Source organism: Protopterus annectens, chromosome 17.part0, assembly GCF_019279795.1.
Source record: "Protopterus annectens isolate FY-2018-M chromosome 17.part0, PAN1.0, whole genome shotgun sequence".
In the NCBI taxonomy this organism is placed as follows: Eukaryota; Metazoa; Chordata; order Ceratodontiformes; family Protopteridae; genus Protopterus; species Protopterus annectens.
In genome coordinates this window covers 48,351,655-48,378,892 of record NC_056751.1, presented here as the reverse complement: position 1 = coordinate 48,378,892, position 27,238 = coordinate 48,351,655, and the positions used below count along the sequence as shown (strand labels likewise).

At 40.8% G+C, this 27,238-nt stretch overlaps 1 protein-coding gene across 6 annotated transcripts in view; it reads left to right on the top strand.

Annotated features, from left to right (window-relative positions):
* Nucleotides 1–27,238, top strand: part of MAPK10 (mitogen-activated protein kinase 10) — a 2,349,270-nt gene that overhangs the window by 613,378 nt on the left and 1,708,654 nt on the right. The gene's annotated exons all lie outside the window — the stretch shown is intronic.

Here is a 27,238-nt window from a genome sequence, read left to right as displayed (position 1 = left end):
CTAGTACTGGTTCTGAAATCAGTGTATCTTTTAGCTGACTAAAGGCTTGTTCTGCCTCAACTGTCCACTTAACCTTCAAGGAAGTCTTAACTTTGGTCATGTCAGCCGGGGCAAGCTGCGGTAGCAAATTAGGAATACATTTCTTACAGCAGTCGGTCAAACCCAAAAATGCTGTAACCTATTTCGTAGTACTTGGTGCAGACCAAGTCTGTACTGCTTCGGCTTTCTTGGGTTTTGCTTTCACTATTACACTGCTTTTTACATAGCCCAAATAATGAACATCTGTCATGCTTAACTGGCTGAGTTAACAGTCAACTTAGCTTAATGCAAGTAATTTAAAATTAATTAAACTTTAGGGGTATGGGTTTCCCAATTCTGAGAAAATAGTACTACATCATCGAGGGTTGACTGCTGCATATCTGGTATAAGGTGTGATGACCATGCCCTGGCCCAGCAATCAAGGAGCCTCAATCCTCACCAATAACACCAGGGAGGTTGTCTCCTAGAAGAGAGGAAAGGATAACTAATACACACAGTAAAGTACACTTTCCCTTAAGTGTACACAGAGATCACAGTCAGTCTGGCACTGGTTGCTCCTTTGCTCACCAGGTCCACAATAAGACTCCCCACTGGCACAGCTGTAGGGTCCAGGTCTCAGCCTAGCTGGGCAAGCTAGAACCTCCAGTACCCTCTCTGTCCAACCAGTGCTGCGTGTCCCTGCCAAGTAGCTGACATAACACACACACACTTTGAGATAAGTATTTATACAACTTCATAGACACTCCTGGGAAAGGCTGACATACATTCTCCAGCTGTACCCCTTTACCCAGACCATACGATAGTAATTACTGCCACCACCCAGCTGATAATATCAGCTACTAAAAGGCCCTTAAAAGGGTGTCTAATTATTACTGTGCAATATTATAATTCAGTGGTAGTATGACTAACAGTCAAGGCTTACTTTAGAGTGGCCTATTACAATAAACTCTATAAATATGCAATGTACTCTAGAGCTTATCTGTACACAAACCAGCCACAGGTAGAAGGTTTTAAAAATATTTAATAATAAATAATTAAAACACAAGACAAAACTACTCCATCACAGAGATATCTAAGAGTTCAGAGATCACACAGAAACTTAAAATAATGCAGTAGGACAGGTCTGATTTCAAAGAAAAATACCTAATTAATCTTTACTAGCTTTAACTATTTCTACAAGAAATCACAGTGCTAGAAACTTACATGTGAGCTTAGGTAGAGTTCTGAGTTAGATATCCAAGATCAAAATGCTCTGTCTCTTGTGAGAAATAGTATTTAAACATTACTAACAAACATGTCTCTAAGGCCCTCCCAAATCATATTATTTTTGACACGTAGGGTTTCCCAGTATTCATATTGCATCATCTTAACACCTGTTCTGAGTTCTCAGGCCACAAACTGCATTATTTAGCAATCTAACACCTGTTCAGAAACTTACAACAATACAAGGCATTTCACATATACAGTCTAGCAGAAACCAGAGCAATAAAGCACCTTCCACATGTAAATTCTGGTCATAAACTTTAGCCTTAAAACAATGGACATGAAACCTTCATCCAGATGCACTGGAGCCGAATTCTAACATGAAAGGGTCACAACATGCTTCACTGGGCCAGTAGAGTGCAATGTTGTCACATATTTTTCAGTTCCACATTTCACAGTGTTCTTTTACACTCAAGAAAACATGCCTGTATTTTACATTTATTTACAAATGCCAGAATTATATATCAAATTCTATTTGACTAGGCTGGCAGCCTTCACCCATCTCTCCCAAATCATCACATCTCCCCCCCCCCGGGGAACTCAAGCAGGTTTTTCAAGTACTCCTTGAGAAACATTGCTTGAGAGTGTCAGGTTTATCTGGATGTACCTCACCCCATTCTCTGTCTTGAGAGCCCATCTGCATTGGCATTGCTACTCCCACTGTGGTGCTGCACTGACATATATGCTTGCAACTCCAGACTCTATCTTAGCAACTTGGCATTTTGCTGACTGGCTCTGTTTAACCATGTTAGAGGGTTGTGATCTGTCATCACAGTGAATTTTCTTCCATACAGATAAGGCAGAAGTTTTTGTAGTGCCCACACTATGGCTAGACATTCCTTTTCTACCACTGCATAGCATTCCTCCCTGGGTTGGAGCCTACGACTGAGATAAACCACTGGGTGCTCTTCTCCTTCTGAAGAAATCTGACTAAGTACAGCCTCCACCCCATAGTTTGAAGCATCCCCCTGCACAACAAAGTCTTTGCTGTATTCTGGACTGGCTAACACAGGGGGTCCTCCCAAAGCTTCCTTAAGCTTCTGAAATGCCTGCTCACATGCTGGGGTCCACACTACCTTATCTGGCCTGTTCTTCCTTGTTAGGTCTGTGAGGGGAGCAGCTATGGTACTATAATTGGGAACAAACTTTCTGCAGTACCCTGCTGTCCCTAAGAATGCCCTCACCTGCTTTTCGGTAACAGGTGCAGGCCATGCCTGAATAGCTTCCACTTTGGCAGGCTCTGGCCTTATCTTACCACTTCCCACTCTATGCCCTAGGTAGGAGACCTCTGCCATACCCACCTGACATTTGCTCGGCTTAATGGTCAACCCTGCCCTCTGTAGTCTGCCCAGCACCTCCCTGACATGCTGAAGGTGCTCTTGCCAGGAATGGCTGTAGATAGCTATATCATCCATGTAAGCAAAGGCAAACCCTCCTACTCCTGCTAAGATATAATCTACCAGCCTCTGGAAAGTCGCTGGGGCATTCTTCACCCCAAAGTGCATCTTTGTGAACTCGTACAAGCCAAAAGGAGTCACAAAGGCTGACTTCTCTCTAGCACTGGGAGTCTAGGGCACCTGCCAGTAACCCTTGGTAAGACCAATGGTTGTAAGATACTTAGCCCCACCCAGCTGCTCTAGGGCCTCATCAGTCCTAGGCATGAGGTAAGCATCTGCCTCTATCTGATTATTTAACTTTCTGTAATCCACACAGAACCTGGTTCTGCCATCTTTCTTTGGCACCAACACCACTGGTGAGGCCCAGGGACTGTTGGACTCTTGAATCACTCCTAGTTCCAACATCTCCTGTACATCTTCCCTCAGAGTCTGTTTGATTCTCTCAGGTACCCTAGGCCGATAGGCTTTTGGGGTCCTATATCCACTTGCTGCTGCACCAGGTGTGTGCTCCCTGGTTTCCCGGTGAACATGCTCCCAAACTCCTGTAACACTGCTCGGATTTCTCGAACCTGGGTAGGAGAGAGCTGCTGGGACATTGCTACCCCTTCCATCGAGGTGTCAGCCCGAGCCTCACTGAGGAGATCAGTCGCAAGACCTCTCAGACTCCTCTTGTAATCCACTGCAAATGCTCAGCACAAGGGCCTCCCTATCATGGTAAGGTTTCATCATGTTAACATGGTACAATTTGTGCCCCTGCCTTCTGCCTAGCAGTTCCACCATGTTCTTAACATCACTTACCTTTCTTACCACCTTGTAGCGTCCCTCCCAAGCTGCTTGCAACTTGTTGTGTCTGACAAGAATGATAACCATCACCTGCTGCCCTACAGCATACTCCCTAGCTTGAGCATTCCTGTCATACCACATCTTTTTCTGTTGTTGGGCTTCTGCCAGGTTCTCCTGTGCCAGGCCCATGAGTTCCCTGAGCCTTGTCCTGAGGTTCAGAACATATGCCACAACAGTCTCCTTGTGAGACTCACACTCACCTTCCCACTCATCTCAAATTAAATCTAGAGGTCCCCTCACCCTATGCCCATACAGCAACTCAAAGGTTGAAAAACCTGTGGATTCCTGGGGAACCTCTCTGTAAGCGAACAACAGGTGGGGCAAATATTTGTCCCACTCCCTCTTAAACTGATCTGCAAATGCCCGTAGCATGGACTTGATTGTAGAGTTTAACCTCTCAACAAAACTATTAGTCTGGGGATGGTAGGGTGTTGACTTCATATACTTCACCCCACAGGACTTCCACAGACAAGCCAGCAGGTCTGACATAAAATTGGCACCTCTGTCAGACAGTATTTCCTTTGGGAAACCTCCTCTGCTGAAAATCTCTAGCAAAGCATTTGCCACCTTTTCTGGAGAACAACCTCAATGGAGAACAAAGCCACTGCCTCAGGTTATCGTGTAGCATAATCTACAATCACTAGGATATACATTTTCCCTGTGGAACTTGGGGTACTCAGAGGTCCCATAATATCCCTATCTACCCTCTGAAATGGCTCCTCAATCACAGGCAAAGGCATCCAAGGAGCTCTAACCTTGTCTCCTGCCTTGCCTACCTTTTGGCACTGCTTACAGTTCCTGCAGTAGCTTGTTACATCTCTTGAAATTCCAGGCCAATAGAAGTTTTGCATAATACGCCTCTTTGTACATTTTATGCCCACATGACCTGCCAAGGGAATATCATGGGCTATGGCTAGAAGCACCAGACGGTAAGCTCTAGGCACTACCAACTGCTGTACTCTCTCACCTTCTAGCCATCCCTCAGGGGTCCACTCTCTGTATAGTAACCCTTTGTCCCAGTATACATATTCCCCCTTCCCTTGAGAATCAGGTGCCTCCCTAGCTACCTGCCTCAGGCCTTGCAGTGTAGGGTCTGAGAGCTGAGCCTGTCTCAAGTCTCTCCTTGTAACCCTTCCCAGCTCCCCTTCCACAGGAAGTCTGGCATCCTCTGACAGTGGTGCCTCACTGTCAACCTGGGTACCACTACACTCCTCTACCTTTACAATTACCCTGTCCAAGGGAACATCAGTACCCACAAGCAGCTGTGGCTCATATTCAGTCTCACTGCTACAGAGCAGCTCCCTCACTGAAGTAACCACCTCAGCAGTCCTGGCTGCAAGTGTGCAGTCTGTCTGGGTCTCCCCCAGGCTACCAGACCCACATGCTTGTCTCCTAGCCTCACTGCATGTAACTGCATGAGTACATAGTACTGCCTCATCCAAATCCTTCCCTCTCAGGACATCTGCAGGATGGTAGTTCCATACCCTTGTTGTCTGAAGACAACACACTGTTGGCATTTTGTCTTTCCCACTTACTGACTCCCTCACCTTTGGTTCCCCACCTTGACTTCATGGACATCTGTATGGCACATGGCCCCACTGGTTGCATTCAAAACATTTAACTCTAGCTCCTAGACATGTACCTGGACTAGTGGCTTCCCCTGCTACTGGCGGATTCTGTTGCAGCAGTTTGTGCTGCCTACCATTGGTTACTTTAGTCCCATGAGCAGTACTGGGGGTCCCTTTCCTGTGCAGGGCTGTCCTGCTTGCTAGGTATAGGTCTCCCTTCTTCCCCAACTCTTCTGAAGTAGCACACTGTCTGTCAGCTAACCAGATCCTCATGTCCTCAGGCAACGTACTAAGGGCTTATTCCCTTACCAAATGGTCTGCCAGCCCTTCAAAAGTGGTGACCTGACTTCCACTCACCCAGCTATGAAAATAAGTGCTCGGTTCAGCAACATAGTCACATACATTTTCATCTGCCTTGCGTCTATGCTCATGAAACTTTTCCTATACATTTCAGGCGTTAGCTTAAAACATTCCAACAAGTGCCTTTTTACAGCAGTATAATCAAAACAGTCAGTGTCATGCATTTTTGCTAAAGAAGTTACAGCTTTACCATGGAGTAAGGGGGTCAGGAACCATACCCAGAGCCCTTGGTCAACTTCATACTGTTTACATACCTGCTCAAACATATGCATGAAGCTATCAAAATTATCCCCCTCTTTAAACTGTGGAAGAAATTTACTGACCTTTTGTGCTTCTGGAGTCCAGTTACTCCCTTCCCCATTACCTCCATGACTCTGGCAAAGAGTCAGCATTTCCCTCTCATGCCTCCTCTGTCATTCATTTTCCTCAGCTTGTAGACTCCTCATTTTCTCGACTGCTTCTAGTTCCATACGCCTGGCCTCCAACTCAAGTCTCTTTAGCTCCAGCTGGATTTTTAAGTCCACTGCAGAAAGGTTGAGCTGTCCATTCTCCGAGGATATTGTCTCTCCACTGTCCATCTGATTGTCCTCCAGGCTGCTATTTTCTGATGCTGCTGTAACCAAGGCTGCAATCAGGACTGGCTTAGTCAGGTTTCCATGCACCATCCCCCTAGCCTGGCACATCTTCTCCAGCTGGCTCCTTGTCAGCTTTCCATACTCCTCTGCTGACATGCTCCCTGCTCACCCTGACTAACACTATGCTAACAAAAGAAATAAAACAATTGTGATCTGAACTCTTGAGTGTACACTGCATGGCTGTTTTAGAGTACAAAACACTTTTAGAGATTACTGTACATAAGCTACAGGAATTCGCTCTACCCACACCACTACAAGCCAATTAGTATGTGAAGTACATCCCACCACTGCCAAACACTACCACTTGTGACGACCATGCCCTGGCCCAGCAGTCAAGGAGCCTCAGTCCTCACCACTAATACCAGGAACGTCATCTCCTAGAAGAGAGGAAAGTATAACTAATATACACAGTAAAGTACAATTTCCCTTAAGTGCACACAGAGATCATAGTCAGTCTGGGGCTGGTTGCTCCTTTGCTCACCAGGTCCCCATTTAGACTCTCCACTGGCACAACTATAGGGCCCAGGTCTCAGCCTAACTGGGCAAGCTAGAACCTCCAGTACCCTCTCTGTCCAACCAGTGCTTCGTGTCCCTGCCAAGTAGCTGAGAACAACACACACACACTTTGAGATAAGTATTTATACAACTTCACAGACACTCCTGGAAAAGGCTGACACACATTCTCCAGCTGTGCCCCTTTACCCAGACCATACTGCAGTAATTACTGCCACCACCCAGATAATAATATCAGCTACTAAAAGGCCTTTAAAAGGGTGTCTAATTATTACTGTGCAATATTATAATCCAGTGGTAGTATGACTGAACAGTCAAGGCTTACTTTAGAGTGGCCTATTACAATAAACTCTATAAATATGCAATATACTCTAGAGCTTATCTCTACACAAACCAGCCACAGGTAAAAGGTTTTAAAAATATTTAATAATAAATAATTAAAACACAAGATAAAACTACTACACCACAGAGATATCTAAGAGTTCAGAGATCACACAGAAACTTAAAATAATACAGTAAGACAGGTCTGATTTCAAAGAAAAATACCTAATTAATCTTTACTAGCTATAACTATTCCTACAAGAAATCACAGTGCTAGAATCTTACACATGAGCTTAGGCAGAGTGCTGAGTTAGATATCCAAGATCAAAATGTTCTCAGTCTCTTGTGAGAAATAGTATTTAAACATTACTAACAAACATGTTTCTAAGGCCCTCCCAAATTACATCATTTTGACACTTAGGTTTTCCCAGTATTCATATTGCATCATCTTAACACCTGGCCTGAGTTCTCAGGCCACAAACTGCATTTTTAGCAATCTACCACCTGCTCAGAAACTTACAACAATGCAAGGCATTTCACATATACAGTCTAACAGAAACCAGAGCAATAAAGCACCTTCCACATGTAAATTCTGGTCATAAATTTCAGCCTTAAAACAATGGGCATGAAACCTTCATCCAGATGCACTAAAGCCGAATTCTAACTCGAAAGGGTCACTACATGCTTCACTGGGCCAGTAGAGTACAATGTTGTCACATATTTTGCAGTTCCACATTTCACAGTGTTCTTTTACACTCAAGAAAACATACCTGTATTTTACATTTATTTACACATGCCAGAATTATATATCAAATTCTATTTGACTAGGCTGGCAGCCTTCACCCATCTCTCCTCAGTCGTCACATAAGGTATAAAAATGTCATCCCTCAGCCCCAGGAATATCATATTTCCTCCACGGAGACCAACATACAGCATTCTGTAATGTAACAGTCCTTCTGTTCTTGAAAATACTTTGGACTAGTGGAATTTGCTGATAGCTTTTGGTTAGATCCAGGGTGGATGGAAGCCACACCTCATCCAATTTAATAATATGAAAAATTTAGTGTTGGAAGTTTTAGAAATGTTGGAATTAATTAACGTCAAAGCAGCCTTTATGGAAATACTTTGAAATGGAATGATTATATTTTCACAGCAGCATATTTATTTAATACTTGGCTTAGGTGTCTTTGTTGTACTAATTCAGTTAAATTGATAACATACTGAAAAGAGTTTCAGGGACTAAGAGGATGTTAGCCAATGATCATGGCTACTATGGTTTTGAATTTGTTGGTGGTGAAATCAGCACGTACACAACTTTTTTAGAAGTGAAATGTGGGCAAAAGGGACCAGCAATACAACTAGAAGATCTAATCCTACTTTGAAAGTATATCTCTATAATGCCTGCAGCACTGGGAACAAATTTCGGGAATGAAACAGCTCGATTAAACTTGTGAATCTTTCTGAGGTGGCAATTGCAGAAGCATGGCTTACTAATAATTTACATTCTCTAGGTTATACAAGTGTGAATGTCTATGGCAAAATAGGAATGGTGGTGGTGTTCGATTAGTTTACGGTTCTCTAACATCAGAAATGAGACAGTAGTTGTGGGTATTATGGGAATATATGGCAGAGAAAATATACGATTAATTCCGACATATAGGTAACCATCTATGCACTCAGACACTCATAATGACTCTCTGCCTAACGGAGAGATATTTCAAGATATAAGCAAATTATCTTACTAGGTGATATGAATTATCTAAACATAAACTGGGATAACTATACATCTAATTTAAAGGCTGAAATAGATTTTCTTGATATTCTGCTTATTTAATGATTTTTTGCAAATAATCAGATGACAAACTAGAAACAAAAAAATCCTGGATAGTATTGCTCCTGTGAGGATTTGAAAAAGAATGTCGATTTGTGATCCCCCTGGGAACTTATTATCATATATCATTATTGTTTGAGATTTTTAGTAAAAGAATTACACATCTACCGGTCTATAAAAAGTTTCACTGCAGTTTACATGATGACAACGATGATGATGATGTTGATGCGGATGATGATGATATTGATGTCTCACAATCACTCTCAGAGTAACTGGCACTTGGAGGCTACTCATGATAAATGCATGGAATATTCCAGCTTAGAAAAAAATGTTCTTAATGTATTTAGAAAAAAAAAACTATGTACGATTTAACATGTATAAAGAGAATGGTAAGTTTTCCCATTGGTGGAACATACATATGATTAAGATATATAAAAAGAAAAAGTGTATACTTCAGTGGTATAAGAAATACCCACATATAAGAATACATTTATTTTCAATAAAAGGTACTATTAGTCCTATAATATATAACAACAACATCTTGTAGAACTAGAAGCTATTATTAATGAGTTGAATAGATACTTTGCCAGGCGCACTGGTTTAACAATGGGTACTTTTCAAATTAGCATGAAATGTTCCATTATTTATAAATAATATCCAACTATTTCCAAACTTAATGGTAAAACAGCTTCATTGTGATCTGATAACATTCCTACCATACTTATATAAAGTATTCTGAATCAAGTCCCTGTCTTACACATGATTTTCAATGAACTAATACAAAATGGATCTGTCACAAACTCATGGAAAAATATTCTAGCCCACTAATATTCAAAAAAGGCAATACAAAAAATATTTTATAAAAAAAATTACAGGCCAGTTTGGTGTAAATTCCTTGATGTGTAAATGCTTTGAAAGATGCCTTATTATCTTTAGATGGTTGGCTAACACATTCAGCTCAAAATTATACTGACGTACATCACTGTGGTTTTACTGCAGGTAGATCTACTTTTACCAGTCTCACAGAATTCTTTGACAAGGTATCTTGATATGGCTCTGGGTCTTACTGCAGGAGTCAGGTTTCTGGATCTTACGAAGGCATATGATATCTTACCACATCATTCAACATATAGAGCATTATTACACTACGTTTAATCCATAATTAGTTGGGTTACAAACTGACTTACTGACACATCTCACTGTGTTACTATGCAAAGCACATGTTCAGGTCATCTACCTGTTATTCATGGTGCCTTTCAGGGTTCAGTCCTGGGACCCTTTCTCTTTAACTGAGTTTTTTCACTGCTGGATCAGTAAACATGTGCATGTTTGAAAATAGGGTTCATTCCAATATCATGTAATTACATGAGTGATATAAACAGATTTTATGAGACTTCTCTGACTAAGCACATGACTGTGATCTACAGGTTAGGTAAGAAATACCAAGTGGTGTATTTTGGTAAGAAGACTGCACCCTTTAATATTGGATGGAATAACCCTTGATGTCATTTCTGAGTATAAAGATATTGATTTTAATATCACTAACACTTTTTCAATTGAAAACAAGTTAATAACATAAGATATAGAACACTAAGACGTGGTTCTTAAGTTGAAATCCATTTCTGTGAAACATGAAACAAACATGGTCCTGTTATACGTACCTTATGTAAGACCAAGATTGGAGTATACCAATATATGTTCTACATACGTAAAAATACCCAGATGTAAAAGTTGGAATTTGTACAAAGGAAATTTACTAAGCTTATTCCTGCAGTAAAGAATTTGAGTTGCTATAACAGGTGTAAGCAATAAATCTACATACACTTCATTATATTATTTTCTTGGGGAGGGGAGCTTATCCTTAAATGCTTACAGTAATGATATATTGCAATCTTCATTGAACTCAGATGTATATTCAAATTCATTAAATGATAAATACAATGATATTAATTTTTGCTTGCAAAAATGCATGGGTGTTTAAGAAGCAGTACGTAACTTTAGCCATTCCAAGACTCTGGAACAGACTACAATGTAGTATGAGAACATTTGTTAATTTGACAACATTTTAGGAAAAACTGGATACATGGAGGGGATATAAAACATTTAACCCCTGTTTTACAGAGTCAGTGTGCTCTTTGAACATAATCATAGGCCTACAAAGACTGGCTTAAACAACTTATGAATTTATGAACGTCTTTGGATTATTCGTTTTTCACTCCGGACAAGGAATATGAATCAAATTTAGATATGCTGTTTAACTTTTTGAAGTTGTTGCAAAACCTTTTAGACCCATTGGGGTCAGTATAAAGGAACTATTCCACTGACTTTGTAATTTTTTTTTTGATGAACTCAAGTTTCAGCAGTTTTACCTTTTCTTTACCTGCTTGATGACATGACTCTGGTATCTAGTATGGTTTCAGATTTAGTTTCGCACTGGGTGCAGTTTCTATGTTGTGTTTAATTAAACTGGGCCAACCAGCTATCTCTTAAAATATTCTTTATTCAGAGTACAAATCCCTTAACTTCTTTCTTTCCTGAGACATTAATAATATACAGGCTACTTTAACTTCAGGATATACTGAGGGGGCCTTAACTTCTGCAAACACACTCACCAGTTTCTGTCCAAGATTTCAAAACATTTATTTGGTGTAACTGTTGTGGCTTTCTTTTCTCTGGTTGCCTCATCATTTATTTTACTACAGTTCATTTAATATTTCTTTAGTTTGCAAAAAGCATATGCTACTTTGCAATGAACTTGTTTTCTATAGTGGATACATTAGGTGCTTTATCCTCTGGTTTTAATTGTCAAACACGACCATTTCTTCTATGCTCTCTGCTGGGTCTTTTTGGCTTTGTTTATGTGTCTGCTTACTGTAAGTATTTTAGATCTTAACCTGTCCTTCAGATGTGTAAAATGCTCCTCTATCACACTTTGAAAGTGCCTGTTTTCCTTCTGCTATGTTTTGTTTGCTGTATCTAGCAAGCCACAGGGATTTCTACTGCAATAACCGTTCAAATGGTGTGAATCAAGTTGAGATTTTGTGCACTTCCCTTACTGCAATGGGAATATATGGAAGCAGCTGGTCCCAATCTCCCCCATCCAGTTCTATATCATTTCATAACAATGATTTTAGAATTTTACTAAATTGCTTAATTCATTCTTCTGTTTGAAGACCTAAAGGATTAGTATGCCTAAACACCTGCATACTGAGTGTCTGTGTGGGCATCAGATTACAATCAAAGGCCCACACTGATACTACCTTTACTGTCTGAGGAGGAGCATGGGCCAGCAGATATTTACTAGTCACTCAGATATCATGAATGAAGGAGCTTTTGGCCTATTTCTTATTAACAACAAGAAAAATAATACCCCTCCTTCAGAGTGAACTTGCATCCTTAGAATTATAGACCAGCAACTTGACTTCTGTTTATTTACTGGAATTCATGCAGACAGAGTTTATAGTCACTTAGAACAAAATTAAATCACGCCAATAGAACAAAAGGGTAATAAAAAGTAAAATGAAACAAAGGATCATGTATTGATAAACAAAGCCATAATAGGAGTTGTAAAAAGGGGATGATTGCCATAATAGATAGATGTAAAAAGGGGATGAACCTAAGTATGGCATGGATAGATTATAAGAAAACATTTGGCAGCATCCCACATTCATGGATAACAGAATGCTTACACATGGATAGCATACAGCCTATATTGATCTGCTATATCACAGTGATTATGAAAAGTGGCAAACCACTTTGCAGCTAAGCTATGACAAAGGACAAAATATTATCTCTGGGATAAAAAATTCACCGGGGGATATTGTTTAATTCCTAGAGACCAACTTTGTTTAAAGGCATCTCATCTGCATTTTTTTGGGATGATTTATAATTGTATGGCTCATCAACTGAGGATCTGAAAGCACACCTACAAATAGTTACAACTTTCTCAGGTGATCTAAGAATGACATTTGATCTTGATAAATGTGCAAAAGCAACATTTCTAAAAGGAAAGCTCCAGTACCAAGAAGCAGGGGAGAGAGAGAGTACATAAATATATGGTAATAGATGAAGGGTCAACAATAAAATATGAACAATTAAGAATAAAGCTTAGTAAGGAATACTTCAGAAGACTAAAGCTAATATTAAAAACTGCCCTGACGTCTAGGCATGAAGTCCAGGCTATAAATTAATTTGCTCTTCCAGTTCTGACTTACAGCTTTGGTGTGATTAACTTGCCCCAAAAAGTATTTAATTAGTTGGACATGAAAACAAGAAAAATGCTTTATGATTATCAAATGATATATAAAAAAAAACAGTGTATAAAATGAATGCTCATGTTCATCATATTGATCACGGCTACAGTAGCCTTAGCTATACAGGCTATATCCTGCCTAGGATATAACAGACGGCCAGCTTTCAAAGCACCTTCCATGAGCCCAAATCATCATTCAATTTGAGCTGAGATGACTACAAAAACAGGTTTTGGCACTAACCCCTTCAGAGCTTCCCTATTGCCAAAGAGTATGCTCCTGTGAGGCTTTCGTTGACCAACGGTAAACTTGTGCTGTCCCCTTTGCTGGGCAGATAAGTTCCCTTTGGCAAAAAACTTCCATTTTAAAAAGAAATGATTTATTTAATAACACTTTCTTGTTCAGGAAAGTAATTTCAAAGCTAAGAGTTTCTGTTTTAGGAGACTGTTCCAAGACTACATAGTACTTTTAAACAAGAGCTCTCATTTTTCCTCTCAGTTTAAAAGTTGTTTAAAGTAATTCAAGAACATTTTTTTTCCTGTGGAAAAATTGTATTTATTTTACTTTTGGGGGGCTGGCAAAGTGTTTTAAATTGCCTTTTAATGCATTGTTGTGTGAAAAAAGTGACTTTTAAAGAGTTTGTATTTTTTCAGCCTTTTAATACTTGTTTTCTCTGGTGAAATGGGCACCATTTTCAGTTTGGCTATGGAACAAACTGTCAGTCCTGCAGTCGGTCTTTGTTCCAGCCACAAAAAGAAAAAGTTAAACAAACCGCCTTTGCCACTACAGCAGGCTAACAATTTGTCTCAGTCGCAGGTGGGTGACTGCTGTGGCCATTAGTTGTACCTCAGACCACTTAACGTTTAGCCTGGAGCCCTCTAGTGTAGCACGTATAACCACAATGGACCAGTGGTTGGTGACATCCCCTGCAGCTGTTGTAGACCTCTTAATGTGCAAGGCAGAGTCACTCTCGTCAGTCCTGGGAGAAGGAAAAGGGAAGGCTTCTCTGTTTTGTCAGAATGTTGTAGCCGTCACTTAGGAAGCTGCTGCTGCCATTAATAACACTGATGGCCACATTTTTCCTGTCAAAAAGAAACAAAAAACTTCGTATGTATCTACTCTTCAAATTTTGTTAAATAGGAATAGTTCACTGGATCTGACTCGAGGTTTAATTCAGGTTGTTAATCCTTTTTATAAAGTAGTTTCTGGTAGAAGAAAGAGGGCTACTTCATTTCCTGAAGAGATTCAAGATTATGAATTTGGACAGGTTGATGAAGGGACAGATATGGGTTTTCTCCTCAGATTTCCGATTAAGATTCAGAGGAGAGCTCAGTTTCTGAATCTCACTTAGGGGTTTCTCTTTCTTTGAGACTATTTCCAAAATGTACTGTTTTTTTTTCGAGTGGAAGAACACTGAGATTTCTTGGTCTCTGTGAAAAACGGTAAGCTGTTACAGAAGGAATTACCAGAACCTGAAGCCATTCCTCCAATTCTGTCAGTATGGGGGATGTGTGTGTGTGTTACTTCCTGCTATTTTCCTTATAGCCAGCTGCCCCTAAAAAGGCAGATAGGATTTATAAAGTTTCCCATTCATTTAAGTTTGTATACACCCTTCCCAAACTTGACACAGCAGCTGTAGCTTTAGTTAATTCTTCTGCTGCTAAAAATTTAGTTAATTTCAATCCTACTCTTTCTGATAAGGATGGAAAAGTTATTGATGCCTACTCTTTCTGATAAGGATGGGAAAAGTTATTGATATATATAGGAAAAAAGTGCATACTTCTGCAACTTTGATTTTCAGAATTTTGAATTGTCAGGCTCAAATGTTAAAGTTTGTTCTAACTAATTGTGAGAGTATGAGGACTATTTTATCTGCAGGTTCTTCTTGTGAGGAAAAAATCTGCTTTAAATAATTAATTTCTTTAATTGCACAGGTCACTACTCATTGTTTACACTGTGTGCATGACTCAATGGATACTTCTTCCAGGACTATGGCCACTGGTACTGTTTTGAGGTGGTTTGCCTGGTGCATTCTCAGAATCTCCCAGATTATGTTAAAATAAGATTTTAAATTCTCCTTTGGATTTAGTTTTTGGCCTTTCTGCTGAAGAGGTGATCAAAAGATGTGAAGAAAGAGGTAAGGTGGCACAGGGAATCGTTTAAGATTTTTCAGCCATCCTTTTCCAAATTTTCAAAGGGATTCTGTAAACCCTCATCCAATTGTGACAAAAAAAATTAACAATCTCAGCAAAATACAGGTAAACAGGCTTCATACTTATCAAATAATATATAAAAAACAATGTATGTCAAGATTATATATTCTTTGCTCTGAAGGCGTTATGGGCCCACCGGAAACTGACTACATGTATAGATATGCAATTGTGGGACTGTGTACATGTCTGCTAACTTCATCAAATCCAAATATAGTAGCTAAGGTTCTAAAGCAGTGGTGCACAACCTTTTTGTGGGGAGGGCCACTACACAAATTCTTAATGCATCTGCGGGCCACCACAAAACATAGTAAGGCGTTACAAGTTAACAATAGGTACAGGTGGCTGGCATTTTTACTTAAGACAGCAGTCATGAAATTGCCTGTTTTCTACATCAACTTTGCATTTAATTTTATTCTGGCTTGCAGCCATGACTTATTACAAACTCTTGCAGAAAGTTACTACTGTTTACAGACTACAAGTTATAAACAACAAAGAATAATTACTTACGCAGCTGAAATTAGAGGTGTGCGCAACTGCAATCAATTAGGTAGGTAAGCACATGCTGGAAAGTTTGCATGACTGGAGTAAGGCATTGCATTTTTTTACTTTTTAAAAAAAAAATTGGTTACTCTCTGGGGGCCGGATGGTGTTGCATCGAAGGCTGGGTTTGGTCCCGGGGCCGGATGTTGTGCACCCTGTTCTAAAACATGTAAAGAAGAAATCTAAAATACCATTTTTGCTTAGTTTAGAAGAAGCATGTTGGAATAGATTGGGAATGGCTGTCAAACCAGAAGAGACAAAATCAGATAACAATTAAAAGTGCCAAAAAAACAAACAGAATATAAGGAAAAGGATCAGATGAGAAGGAAAGGACATTGGAAAGTCCACAAATATAATGGCATGTGTAGAGATCATCTAAAACAGCCTCATGCTGGCTAGGATTTGACACAAGAAAAGTTAAGAGGAGGTGAGTTGAAACCAAAAGGTGAAAAACTAAAAATGGTGGCCCAGTATAGTGGACTACATACACATTGGCTTACAAAGTGGGTGAAACAGACAAATACAAATTCTGTAAAACAGAACTGGAAACAGTTGCACATCACATTATTGGGTGTGGTACACTCATAGAAGAGGGCCTGTATACTGAAAGTTACAATAATGCAACAAGACTATTGCTCTGGAGATTGTTGAAACACTACAGTACAGAAGTAGCTGAGAAGCACTGGAAACATGAACCACAAAGCATTGTAAAGAATGATGAAGTTAGTATGACTTGGGATCACCCATTACCTATGGTTAGAAAGATATATGCAAGAAAACAAGGTATAGTAATCCATGAAAAAAAGTAGAATTGATCACTGAAATTGCTACACCCAGCGATTACAGTGTCTTATGTACAGAGGGACACACAGTCATAAAATATCAGGATTTTCAAGCAGAAATTAGAGTATTGTGTAAGAAAGCTACATTGACAGTTCCAGTAGTAGTAGGAACAATAGGACTGAAAATAGAATTTACAGTCGCACTTAGATATGCTGCCAATGCATGCCATCCCATACGAACTCCAAAAAGAGTAAATTTTGGGCACATTGAAGGTGCTGAGAAGAGCACTCCTGGCTAACATCAAAGACTGACACAGTACTAATTTCATGAACTCTAATCATACCCTGACTTAGGAATGGGGTCCATTCCTGACATGGTATTATAAATCCAAAACATTCTGTGAAATTAAAAAAAAGCAAATTCAAGACCTGAGACTCCTAGAGGTAAATCCATTGTTCAGTCAGGTGCCTTGCCCTTGCAAGTACTGAGTTCATCCTAAAGTAGCACACTAATGAGTCTGCATCCATCCTGCACTTCTGCAGAAGATGAAGGAACAGAATTTGGCAAACCACAATTTGGTTGACAGCTGACTGCACCTGACAGCCTGGCTTATGTAGATTCATGTTTCCTCAAAGATTTGGTACTAGAGGTCATGGGGGTTACTTAGGGTCCTAAAATGTATTCTTTTAAGGTCTACACCTCCAAGTGGAAGCAGTTCTCAATTTAGGCAGAATTGCAGAGAGTCTTGACATATCTTGGACACCTGTGTAACTTGGGCCTCTATTTTCCCCAGTCACGATACATGCATGTCAGCCGTCTCTGCTCATCTTGACTCATGGAAGACAGGACTGTGGTCCAGCACTAGAGGTTCAAACACTTGCTTAAAAAAAGTGTTGCATTTGCATCTTCCTTCAAGGAATACCTTATTTCTTTGGGGAGTTGTAATGCTTGGTTGGCAGGTTTGCCTGTATGCCGTTTAAACTTAGTAGCATGGTAGTGTTGATGTTTATGGGTTGAAGGTCTTCTTGCTTTGTGCTATTACCTCTTGCCATTGCATCTAAGCATTTCAGGCTCTAATGATCAAAGAACCATATCTGATCTTTCACAGAAGCAAGTCCCCACTGGCCCATGTTTTCTTCCTATAGCTGGTTGTGTAGTGATCCCTGAACCAGTCCATTAACATCCCAGATTTTTACAAAAGGGCAGAAAACAGGGAAATTGGCTGTCCACATACTGAATATTCACTGACAGTTCACATATAGCTTGAACTGGGTGCATTAATTTATGATGGTGGACCATTTGAAAAGAGCACATTAATTTAAGAAGCTGGTCCAGTTGTTCCTTTGTGCCAGGGAGGAAGGGGCTTGCCATTGCTAAAACGGACACTTTTGTAGTGATCTGGAGCTATGCTGTTTGTTGCCATCAGGCAGCTAATGCTGTGGTCAAATCTCACTTTCTTGGGGCAGTGGCTGTCTCTGGTACTTGCATTAAGAAAGCCTCAATTACAGGCATCTGTAGCATGGCCACATGGTTTTTGGCACATAGATTCATCAAACATTATTATATTGACTGTAACTTGCAGAGTCAGGCATCTTTTGGGAAATCTCTAATGAGGAACTAAGTTGTCTGAGCTCTCTGCTTGTGTGATCTTCTGACTTTTTCTGCCCTACTGATTACCAGTTGGGGATTCAATGAAGACTGAAATCCATCAAGGTGGATCCTCAATGATCAATAGAACAGACGCATTCTTATCATATTACTTGATCTGTAAGGACCCTTCCTGATGTTGTGTCTCATTCACCAGACATGGTTGTTGAAATGTACTGTTAATCATGCCTATTACTTGATTAATAATGTCTCTAATTTTGTCATTTTTTGATTTGTGGGAAGGTGCTTGCTAGTGGCATGTGGGAGAACTAGCAGGTTCTGAGGTTATGTACCTTTGCAGCCAATGTTCTACACCACATCATGTGGGGGTGTAGGGTGATCTTACCCTGTAAAAGTACTTGTATATATTTTTTTCGTTGAAGTAGTTTGTTGTCAATTTTCTTATATGGCATCTCTGTGCAGTCTTTTTCATTTCTAGTGTTGATCACAGAATATGCCTTTTAGCTCATATTAAGGAATTTCTAAAGATGTTCTTTACAGTTCTTTCAATAGCCAGAAGTACTTCCTCGGACAAAATGTTTCTTGCAATCCCATTGCATAAGCTTATCTTTTTCTGTTGATCATTTAGTCCCACTAGGAAATGGCTTGCTTTTCAGGTGATCCAAGGTGGTATTTTTACTAATTATGAGTAATTTCCCCAAGAGACCGGGGATCTTCTACTGTTTTTAGATAAGTGTTGTGGGATGTTTAACATCCACTCAAATTCCTACTGTCATTTGGACCTAGAGCCTTGGTTTACCATCACTTCCAAATGACTACACTTCAGGAGTGCAGGACTGTCAGATTCTACACTATGTGTGAGTATTAGAACATATATCCCAGCACCATATATGGGGCTAGAACTGAGAGCCTTCTGATATTCCCAGCATCAAAGATGATTGTACTACCTGCTGAATAATGGACTCTGATCAGCTGGTTGCCTTGTGCAGTTAATTCTATGTATTTTTCAAGTAACTATGTAGGCCAATCAAGTTTGCTTTAGCTGTTCTTACATTATGACTAGTTTTATTACAAGGATAGAAGTTGCATCCATCAGGGACAGAGTGAAATGTGCCACAATTAAATCAAACCAAAATCATTAATGCATGGTGTTGTTATTTGTGAAGATGTTTATTTGTTGACATCAGAGTGTAATCATATGCATTGTACAACAACTGTAGAGTAGAACTAGAAATAACTGCGTTGCATTATGTGGTGCCCATTGTCACTTGTCTTGGTTTATAATTGAAGACGAACAGGTGGGGTAGTTTGTTTATATGCTTTATTACATAGGAACACATCAGGATGGATAGCAGCATTCCAAAATATAAACAAACTGATTAACTGACAGACTACACAAACATGCATGCCTACATCTCAATAGCTTACTACAAAATGGCAGTCAGGCTCACATGTGCTCAGTATTTATACACTTGTGCAAGCCCATGGAAAGTGTCTTAAAGATATACATACATACTGTTCTGACACACTGTACAGACACTAAGAAATAAAGTTCATATTCAAGTTGCTGTGTATCTGGAACATGGTCTGGAAATGCGACCTGATCTAGTGATATAGCAATTAGGACTGGGTTTAGCAACAGGGACAGTCATTGGTGAACAATTTGCTTCAGGAGTTTTGGGATTCATCTCAGGAACAGGGATATTTACTGGAATGTCCTCTGGAACTGGAACATTGGATAACTCACTCTGGGATCTAGAGTCTTTTTCACAGGCAAGATGTTGCAATGTAGGCTTGGACACCAGTACTAAATGTTTCCAATTCCGCCTCAGTTCTACTCCTTGTGATTCCAGAATGTACGATCTCCGCTCTGGACATACACTTTTCATGAATCCAGTCTGATCAAAACCTCTGGACGTCTGCATCCTCACTATCTCCCCTTCTCGTAATCGATTGAGTAGTTTGCTGGACTTGTCGTAATAGAACTTCTGGGATAAGCGCTTCTTTAACAGATGGGCTTTCACTGATTTGTTGTTCTTAACACATGGAACCAGTAGATTACTGATGATTGGTAATGTGGTTATGGTTTGTCTCGACAGAAGTCTCTGTGCAGGTGAACCAAGATGTTTATCACAAGGAATATTTCTGAGATTCAAGAGATTCAAGAAAACATCACTAATGTCTCACTTCGACTTCTCTAGTAATTGTTTCACACCTTGAACTGCATGTTCTGGCAAGCCATTTGACTGTGGGTACTCAGGGCTACTCATAACATGAATAAAGTCCCACTCTTCAGAAAATCTCTTGAACTGCTAGCTTGTAAACTGTGTACCATTGTCAGAAATAACTTTGTGCAGACTACCATGGACTGCAAAATTACACTTCATATTAGTAAAGACAGTACTGGACGCTAGATTAGGAAGTAGGTCAATCTCGAACCAATTTGAGGTCTTTCCAGGCTTGTTAGTTGTTGCTGAAGCACCTACCAAGGGGAGAAAATGCTGAGAGGAGAAAGGAGCCACTTTTGAGATTTTAAGTATTTTCTTCTGCTTTTTTCTTAAGAATTATTGCTTTGCCGCCTACTTTTCAGCATTTTCCAGCTTGCTAAAGTTTATATCTGTATTAGAAACAGTATTTAGAACACATCTAGAGCCTGTTTACTGCATTTCCTGTGTTGCACTTAATTTAAAATCATTTTTTTCTCTTAAAACTGCATTTTACCTGACTTTGGCCTAGCACTCAAGTGTGGGGTCATTTATTTTACTGTTGTGATTATTTTGCTACTTGTGTATCTCTGCTACCTTTAAACTAAAACAAAAAAGAAAAAAAAGAAAAAAATCTTGCTTTTTTCCCACTTTCTGAAATTTAAGAAAGTTCATTTACAGATCTGCTGTTCTGAACTGTTTGTAAGTTTCTTGGAGGCCAGTGCTTGCTTGGACTACAGGGAAGTGTCTGTGTTCACCAGTGGCAGTGGTTAATACTGAACAGCCTGCCTGTCCCTGTAGGAGTGGTTACTGCCTAGAAGCTGTAGTTTTATTGGCTATTTTGGGTCAATTCTAAACTCCTTGTTCTCTATCTCTTAAAACCCTGCTGCCTCGTGGTTTTGGCATCTTTCCAGGCTTGTTAGTTGTTGCTGAAGCACCTACCAAGGGGAGAAAACGCTGAGAGGAGAAAGGAGCCACTTTTGAGATTTTAAGTATTTTCTTCTGCTTTTTTCTTAAGAATTACTGCTTTGCCGCCTACTTTTCGGCGTTTTCCAGATTGCTAAAGTTTATATCTGTATTAGAAACAGTATTTAGAACACATCTAGAGCCTGTTTACTGCATTTCCTGTGTTGCAATCGTTTTTTTCTCTTAAAACTGCATTTTACCTGACTTTGGCCTAGCACTCAAGTGTGTGGTCATTTATTGCACTGTTGTGATTATTTTGCTACTTGTGTCTCTCTGCTACCTTTAAACTAAAACAAAAAAGAAAAAAAAGAAAAAAATCTTGCTTTTTTCCCACTTTCTGAAATTTAAGAAAGTTCAGTTACAGATCTGCTGTTCTGAACTGTTTGTAAGTTTCTTAGAGGCCAGTGCTTGCTTGGGCTAAAGGGAAGTCTCTGTGTTCACCAGTGGGAGTGGTTAACACTGAACAGCCTGCCTGTCCCTGTAGGAGTGGTTACTGCCTAGAAGCTGTAATTTTATTGGCCATTTTGGGTCAATTCTAAACTCCTTGATCTCTATCTCTTAAAACCCTGCAACCCTCTTTTAGAGCGGTCTTGCGCACAGAGTAGCGTCAGGCAGCGCTGCTTAAACAAGCTTAAACTATTCCCGGCTCCACAAAGTCTACTCTTGACTTTTTCCCTTAGAACTGCTCTAAATCTCAGATTAAGCACTCTATTCTCATTCTAAAGCCCTGCACTTGCTCGTATAAGTAATCTCATAGGTAAACACAAACTAAAGCACTACATCCTCTTATACTCCTTCAAAGCACTTGCTCCCTATTGGTTCTTTCTGATCAGTCAATAAGTAGTTCCCTATATTATTCTGGTATGTCCAAAAGTCAGTTTCAGGTTTACTCTCCAGTCCAGCTGGTGAATCTGGGAATCTTGAGGCAATGTTACAACTGCCTTATGTATACAGACCACCCTCTCCTCCTCCCAACAAGCTCAAATATATGTGAGAGATGCAACTATATAGCCAAACTGGAGGCGGAGCTCTCTCAACCCAATACTGGCGCAGTCAGTCAGGAGGAGAAGGTAACCACACACACCACAAATCCAGTCTCACATAGACCTATTGCAACAGAAAACCAAACACATAAACACACAAAAACATACTCAGAGGCTCTAAATAAAAATCTGCCTAAGCAGCAGAGACCTCCAAAGCAGACATCCAAGCAACACCTACCACGAAACAATATCCACATAGCACATAGCTTACAAAGTCAGGGTGTCACACAGTCACAGCCCTTAAGGCTAAACAACACACCTAATACACTTGTAATAGGTGACTCTATTGTCAGACACACTGACGTCCCACTCACCAGGCTGAACAAGGAGAAGGTCACTGTAGGCTGCCTGGTGGGTGCCAGGATCCGCCACATAACAAGCACTCGAGTCACTCCAAAGCAAATACAAGTATGACTCCATCATTGTTCATGCTGGTGTGAATGACCTGAGACGTACCTCCCTGGACTGCATGAAAAAAGACGTACAGGAGCTCTTTGATCATGTAGCCCAGGCCGGTATGACCCTGAACTTGAGTTGCATCTTTCCCTCACCAAGAATGATGCCACAGTATAAAGACAAAATGATCAATTTTAACAATTGTCTAAAGTATTGGTGTCATTCAAAGGGGATCCAGTGTCTGTCAGCCTGGGATGACATGCTTGACAAGCCATGTTGCTTCGCTAGAGACGGCTTGCACCTGTCACCCCTGGGTTTTCGAATACTGGCTAAGGCTCTTGCCTCCCCCATAGTGCCTTTTTTAGGCAAGGTTCAAATGACAAACCCACCCCCATAGACAACACAAAGAAAAAAAAAACTAAGGGTAATGCTGCTCAATGCCAGAAGTCTAAACCTCAAGATGCACACACTCGAGACTCTCCTCAGTATGGAGAATATCGATATCTGTGCAGTAACAGAAACCTGATTCAAGGCTCCTGAGAGCACCCCAGCACTACCAGGCTATACTTCATACCATGCTTTCTGGCCCCAAAACTCGGACCGAACTACAAAAGGAGGGGGAGTATCCATATTTATCAAAGATACCCACACCTCCAGGCTAGTGGCACTGCACAAAGCTTTGGAGACCATCCATGTGCAACTAACAGTGGGCAGAACTGCCTTTTAGTTTGTAGCCTGCTACAAACCACCCTCCCAAACACAGGAACCTCACTCGGCTTTCCTGAGGATACTGGAGAATATGAAGGTCTCTCCAAACACTATTATATTGGGTGACTTTAACTACCCAAACATCGATTGGGAAAACTACTCAAGCCCAAACACCCTAGCCCAACGGTTCCTAGAATTTATAAACTCAGATGCTATGGAACAACTGGTCACCACTCCCACAAGAGGGGAAAACATACTGGATCTGGTCATCACCAACATGGGGTCTCTATGTTCCACACCAGAGGTATACCCCTCATTGGTAAGATCAGACCATAAACAAATCTCACTGGACATCCATATTCTGTCCCCACCCCCAGCCAAGGAAACCACGGTGAAGAACTTCTCAAAAGCAAACTTCACACTTCTCAAAACTGAGGTGGAATCCTTCAAAGCCCCCGGGCCAGTGGACAATACGGCCCAAAATGCAGAGTCCTTTACAAAAGCATTCTATGGACACCTACAGGAATACATGGAACATGCTATCCCAAATAAAACCAAGACTCACTCCTCCAAAGACAGGAGACCTGTCTGGTGGACCCCAGCCACAAATAAGCTATACAACAGAAGTAGAAAGCTACTACATGACAGAGCAACATCCCAAAAAGGGAAGGCATCACTGATCAGTACTAGCAAGAAACTACGATCCCTCATAAAATCTTCTAAGGCCAGCTTTGAAAGAAAAATTGCACAAGACACTAAAGATAATCACAAGGCCTTCTTTAGTTATGTCAGAAACCTGGGAGGCAACTCCCAGATATGCTCTGAGTTAGTGCAAAATGACAAAAAATTCACTGAACCCACAGACATTGCCAACATCCTGGCAGAAAGGTTCAGTGCAAACTTCTCCCCCCCCTTCCCACCCAAAAGAGCAAATGTCTATCCCAACAGAGTGTAGCCTTCCTGAGATCACAGATGCACAGGTGAGAGCTGCCCTCTCCAAAGCTAAAAACACAGCATCAATGGGACCAGACGGTGTCCTGGGCTGCATCTTACATGAGCTCCAAGAAGAACTAAACCCTCATATAAAGTCACTGTTCATTCTTAGCCTTACTACAGGATATGTTCCCAAGGAATGGAGTACAGCAACAGTGGTCCCACTCCACAAAGGTGGTGCCACAACAGACCCCGGAAACTATCGCCCTATAAGCCTGACTAGCCTGGTCTGCAAAGCTATGGAACGTATCATCATGGAAATCATAAAGACATTGGGAACCTCCAGACACTGGATCCTACCCAATTCGCCTTCGTTAAGGGCAGATCTTGCCTTTTGAACCTGGTCGACTTCTTTGAAACAGTTACCAAAGCCATAGATGAAGGAAAGGTAGTCCACACAGCCTACCTGGACCTCGCAAAGGCCTTTGACACAATACCCTACTCGGGCATCATAAATAAGCTCACCAGCTTAAATATCAATCCCTATGTCACAAGATGGGTTGCAAACTGGCTCAGGGTTAGAACCCACATGGTCAGAATAGCAGGTGCCATGTCAGACTCTAAACCAGTTACAAGCGGTGTCCCACAAGGCTCCGTCCTGGGACCTCTCTTGTTCAGTATATATTTCTCCGAGGTACAGGCTAACACGGGTGGACTATGGCTGACCAAGTTCGCAGATGACTGCAAACTGGGTGCTATAATCCACTCTCTGACTGACACAAGCATCCTCCAAAAGGGTCTCACAGAGACGGATAACTGGTGCCAGAGCCATGGCCTAAAGCTAAATGCCAAAAAGTGCATAGTCATCCCCTTTGGAAAAAACAAAGTGCCCACAAATTACCACATAGGTGGTAATCCATTAAGTATGGAAGAAGTAATTAGGGACTTGGGGACCCAAGTAGATAGCAATCTCTCCTTTGACAATCACATTGCCAAAGTGGTTAGAAAGACCTTCTATATAGCCCACCTTATCATGAAAGGGTTCACATCTAGATCAAGAGACGTCATTGTGCCCCTCTACTCATCACATATCAGGCCCATAATTGAGTACAATGCCCTGTTTGGGATGTACCTTACCCGACACCTTCAGCAACTGGAAAGACCCCAAAAGTATCTCACCAAGAGGATCAAGGGGCTCAAACAGATGCCCTATGCAGTTCGGCTAAAGAAACTCCAGCTGTACTCAGTTGCGTACCGCCTACTCAGAGGCGATCTGTGTCTGACGTATAAAGCCATGTCCAACCCAGAATTAATAGACATGCTTCACCTCAGGAAGTCTAAATCCCTTAGAGCTACACACTCCAGGGACCTGAACCTCAGCACAGAAATAAATAGGACATGCTGGAGGGACAGATTCATATCCCAGAGGCTCCCCTCAGTCTGGAACAAAATCCCAATCCATGTCAGGCAGAGCCCCTCACTGACCCTCTTCAAGAGAAATCTTGATGAATGGATGGGAGATCGTAAGTTTACCCATGGGATCTCTTCTGTGTTGCTGCTTGACAGAGGTAAAGTAAACAAACCTTAAAAGGGCTACCTTCTGTGACCTACTATACAAAGGCACAGTCAACTAATCTAAAAGGGTGGTGAAAACCAAACATACTCTGGCTAGGCTTATAAATGCCCTAGGGCAGATAGCCTAGTATCAACCTATGAACCTATGAACCAACATCAAGTAATGCTGACCATTCCATTTGAAAATGTCTGTAACTACTGTTGACCAAGGTAGTTTAGGAATCTGGTTTAGCTGAAGTGGTTCTTTCTGTTGATGTGGCCTAGTACTATTACATACAGAACAGGATGAAAGTACTCTCTCGATATCCTTTGACATAGAAGCCAAAATACTAGTCCTCTTGTCCTTCTTTTGATAGAATCAATTCCTGGGTGGCCACGATGCAAAATCATAATATACTGTTGTTGCAAGGATTTGGTACAGTGGTAGTGTTGTTGCCTTACAGCAAGAGGTTCTCCTGTTCGATTCTCAGCTGGAGTGCCTTCTGTGTGGAGTCTGCATGTCCTCCCCGCAGTCGAGTGGCCTCTGAAAGACATGCTTCAATGGGTGTGCCTTCGCTAAAGGTTGGGCTTCGGGCTGGCAACTCAGCACCATAAAAATTGACTGCCAATCATTAGCGGACCGGAGTTCCGCTATGGCAACTCCTAACTGGGAAAAGACAAACAAAAACAACAACTTTTGGACCTTTCATGATGATACTATTGTCAGACAAAATCTCATCTCTGTAAGGAAAATATGGTTGCACTTCTTTTGGTAAACAAGATTGCTTTGAAGGCCATCCTCGACTGATAAAGTGTTTGAGATTCTGAAGTATTGAATCTGAGGCTGTGTGGCTTTTAAGCTCATCAAGACATGGATGAAAGAATTCTGACTTCCAGGATTTCAGAATCAAGTCTCTCATTTTCATGCTGTTCAGTGGTATTTTTGGGCAAACTGGATAATGTATCAGAAAGATAAAGAAGTCTGCCTTTTGTGTAGACAAGATTCAAATTATACTTTTGCAATTTCAACAGCATGCATTGCAATCTGGCAGGAGATGTATGCGTAGGCTTTCTTAAAATAATGACTAGAGGTTGGTGATTTGTCTCGGTCTGAATAGGTTCTCTAAATATAAACATGGAACTTCGAACATGCAAACACAAGTGCCAAGAGCTCTTTTTCAACCTGCGCATACTGCATCTCGGTTTAGGTTAGAGTTCTGGACGCATAGGCTACTGGTCTACCCTCTTGAAGAATGACTGCACCAAGACC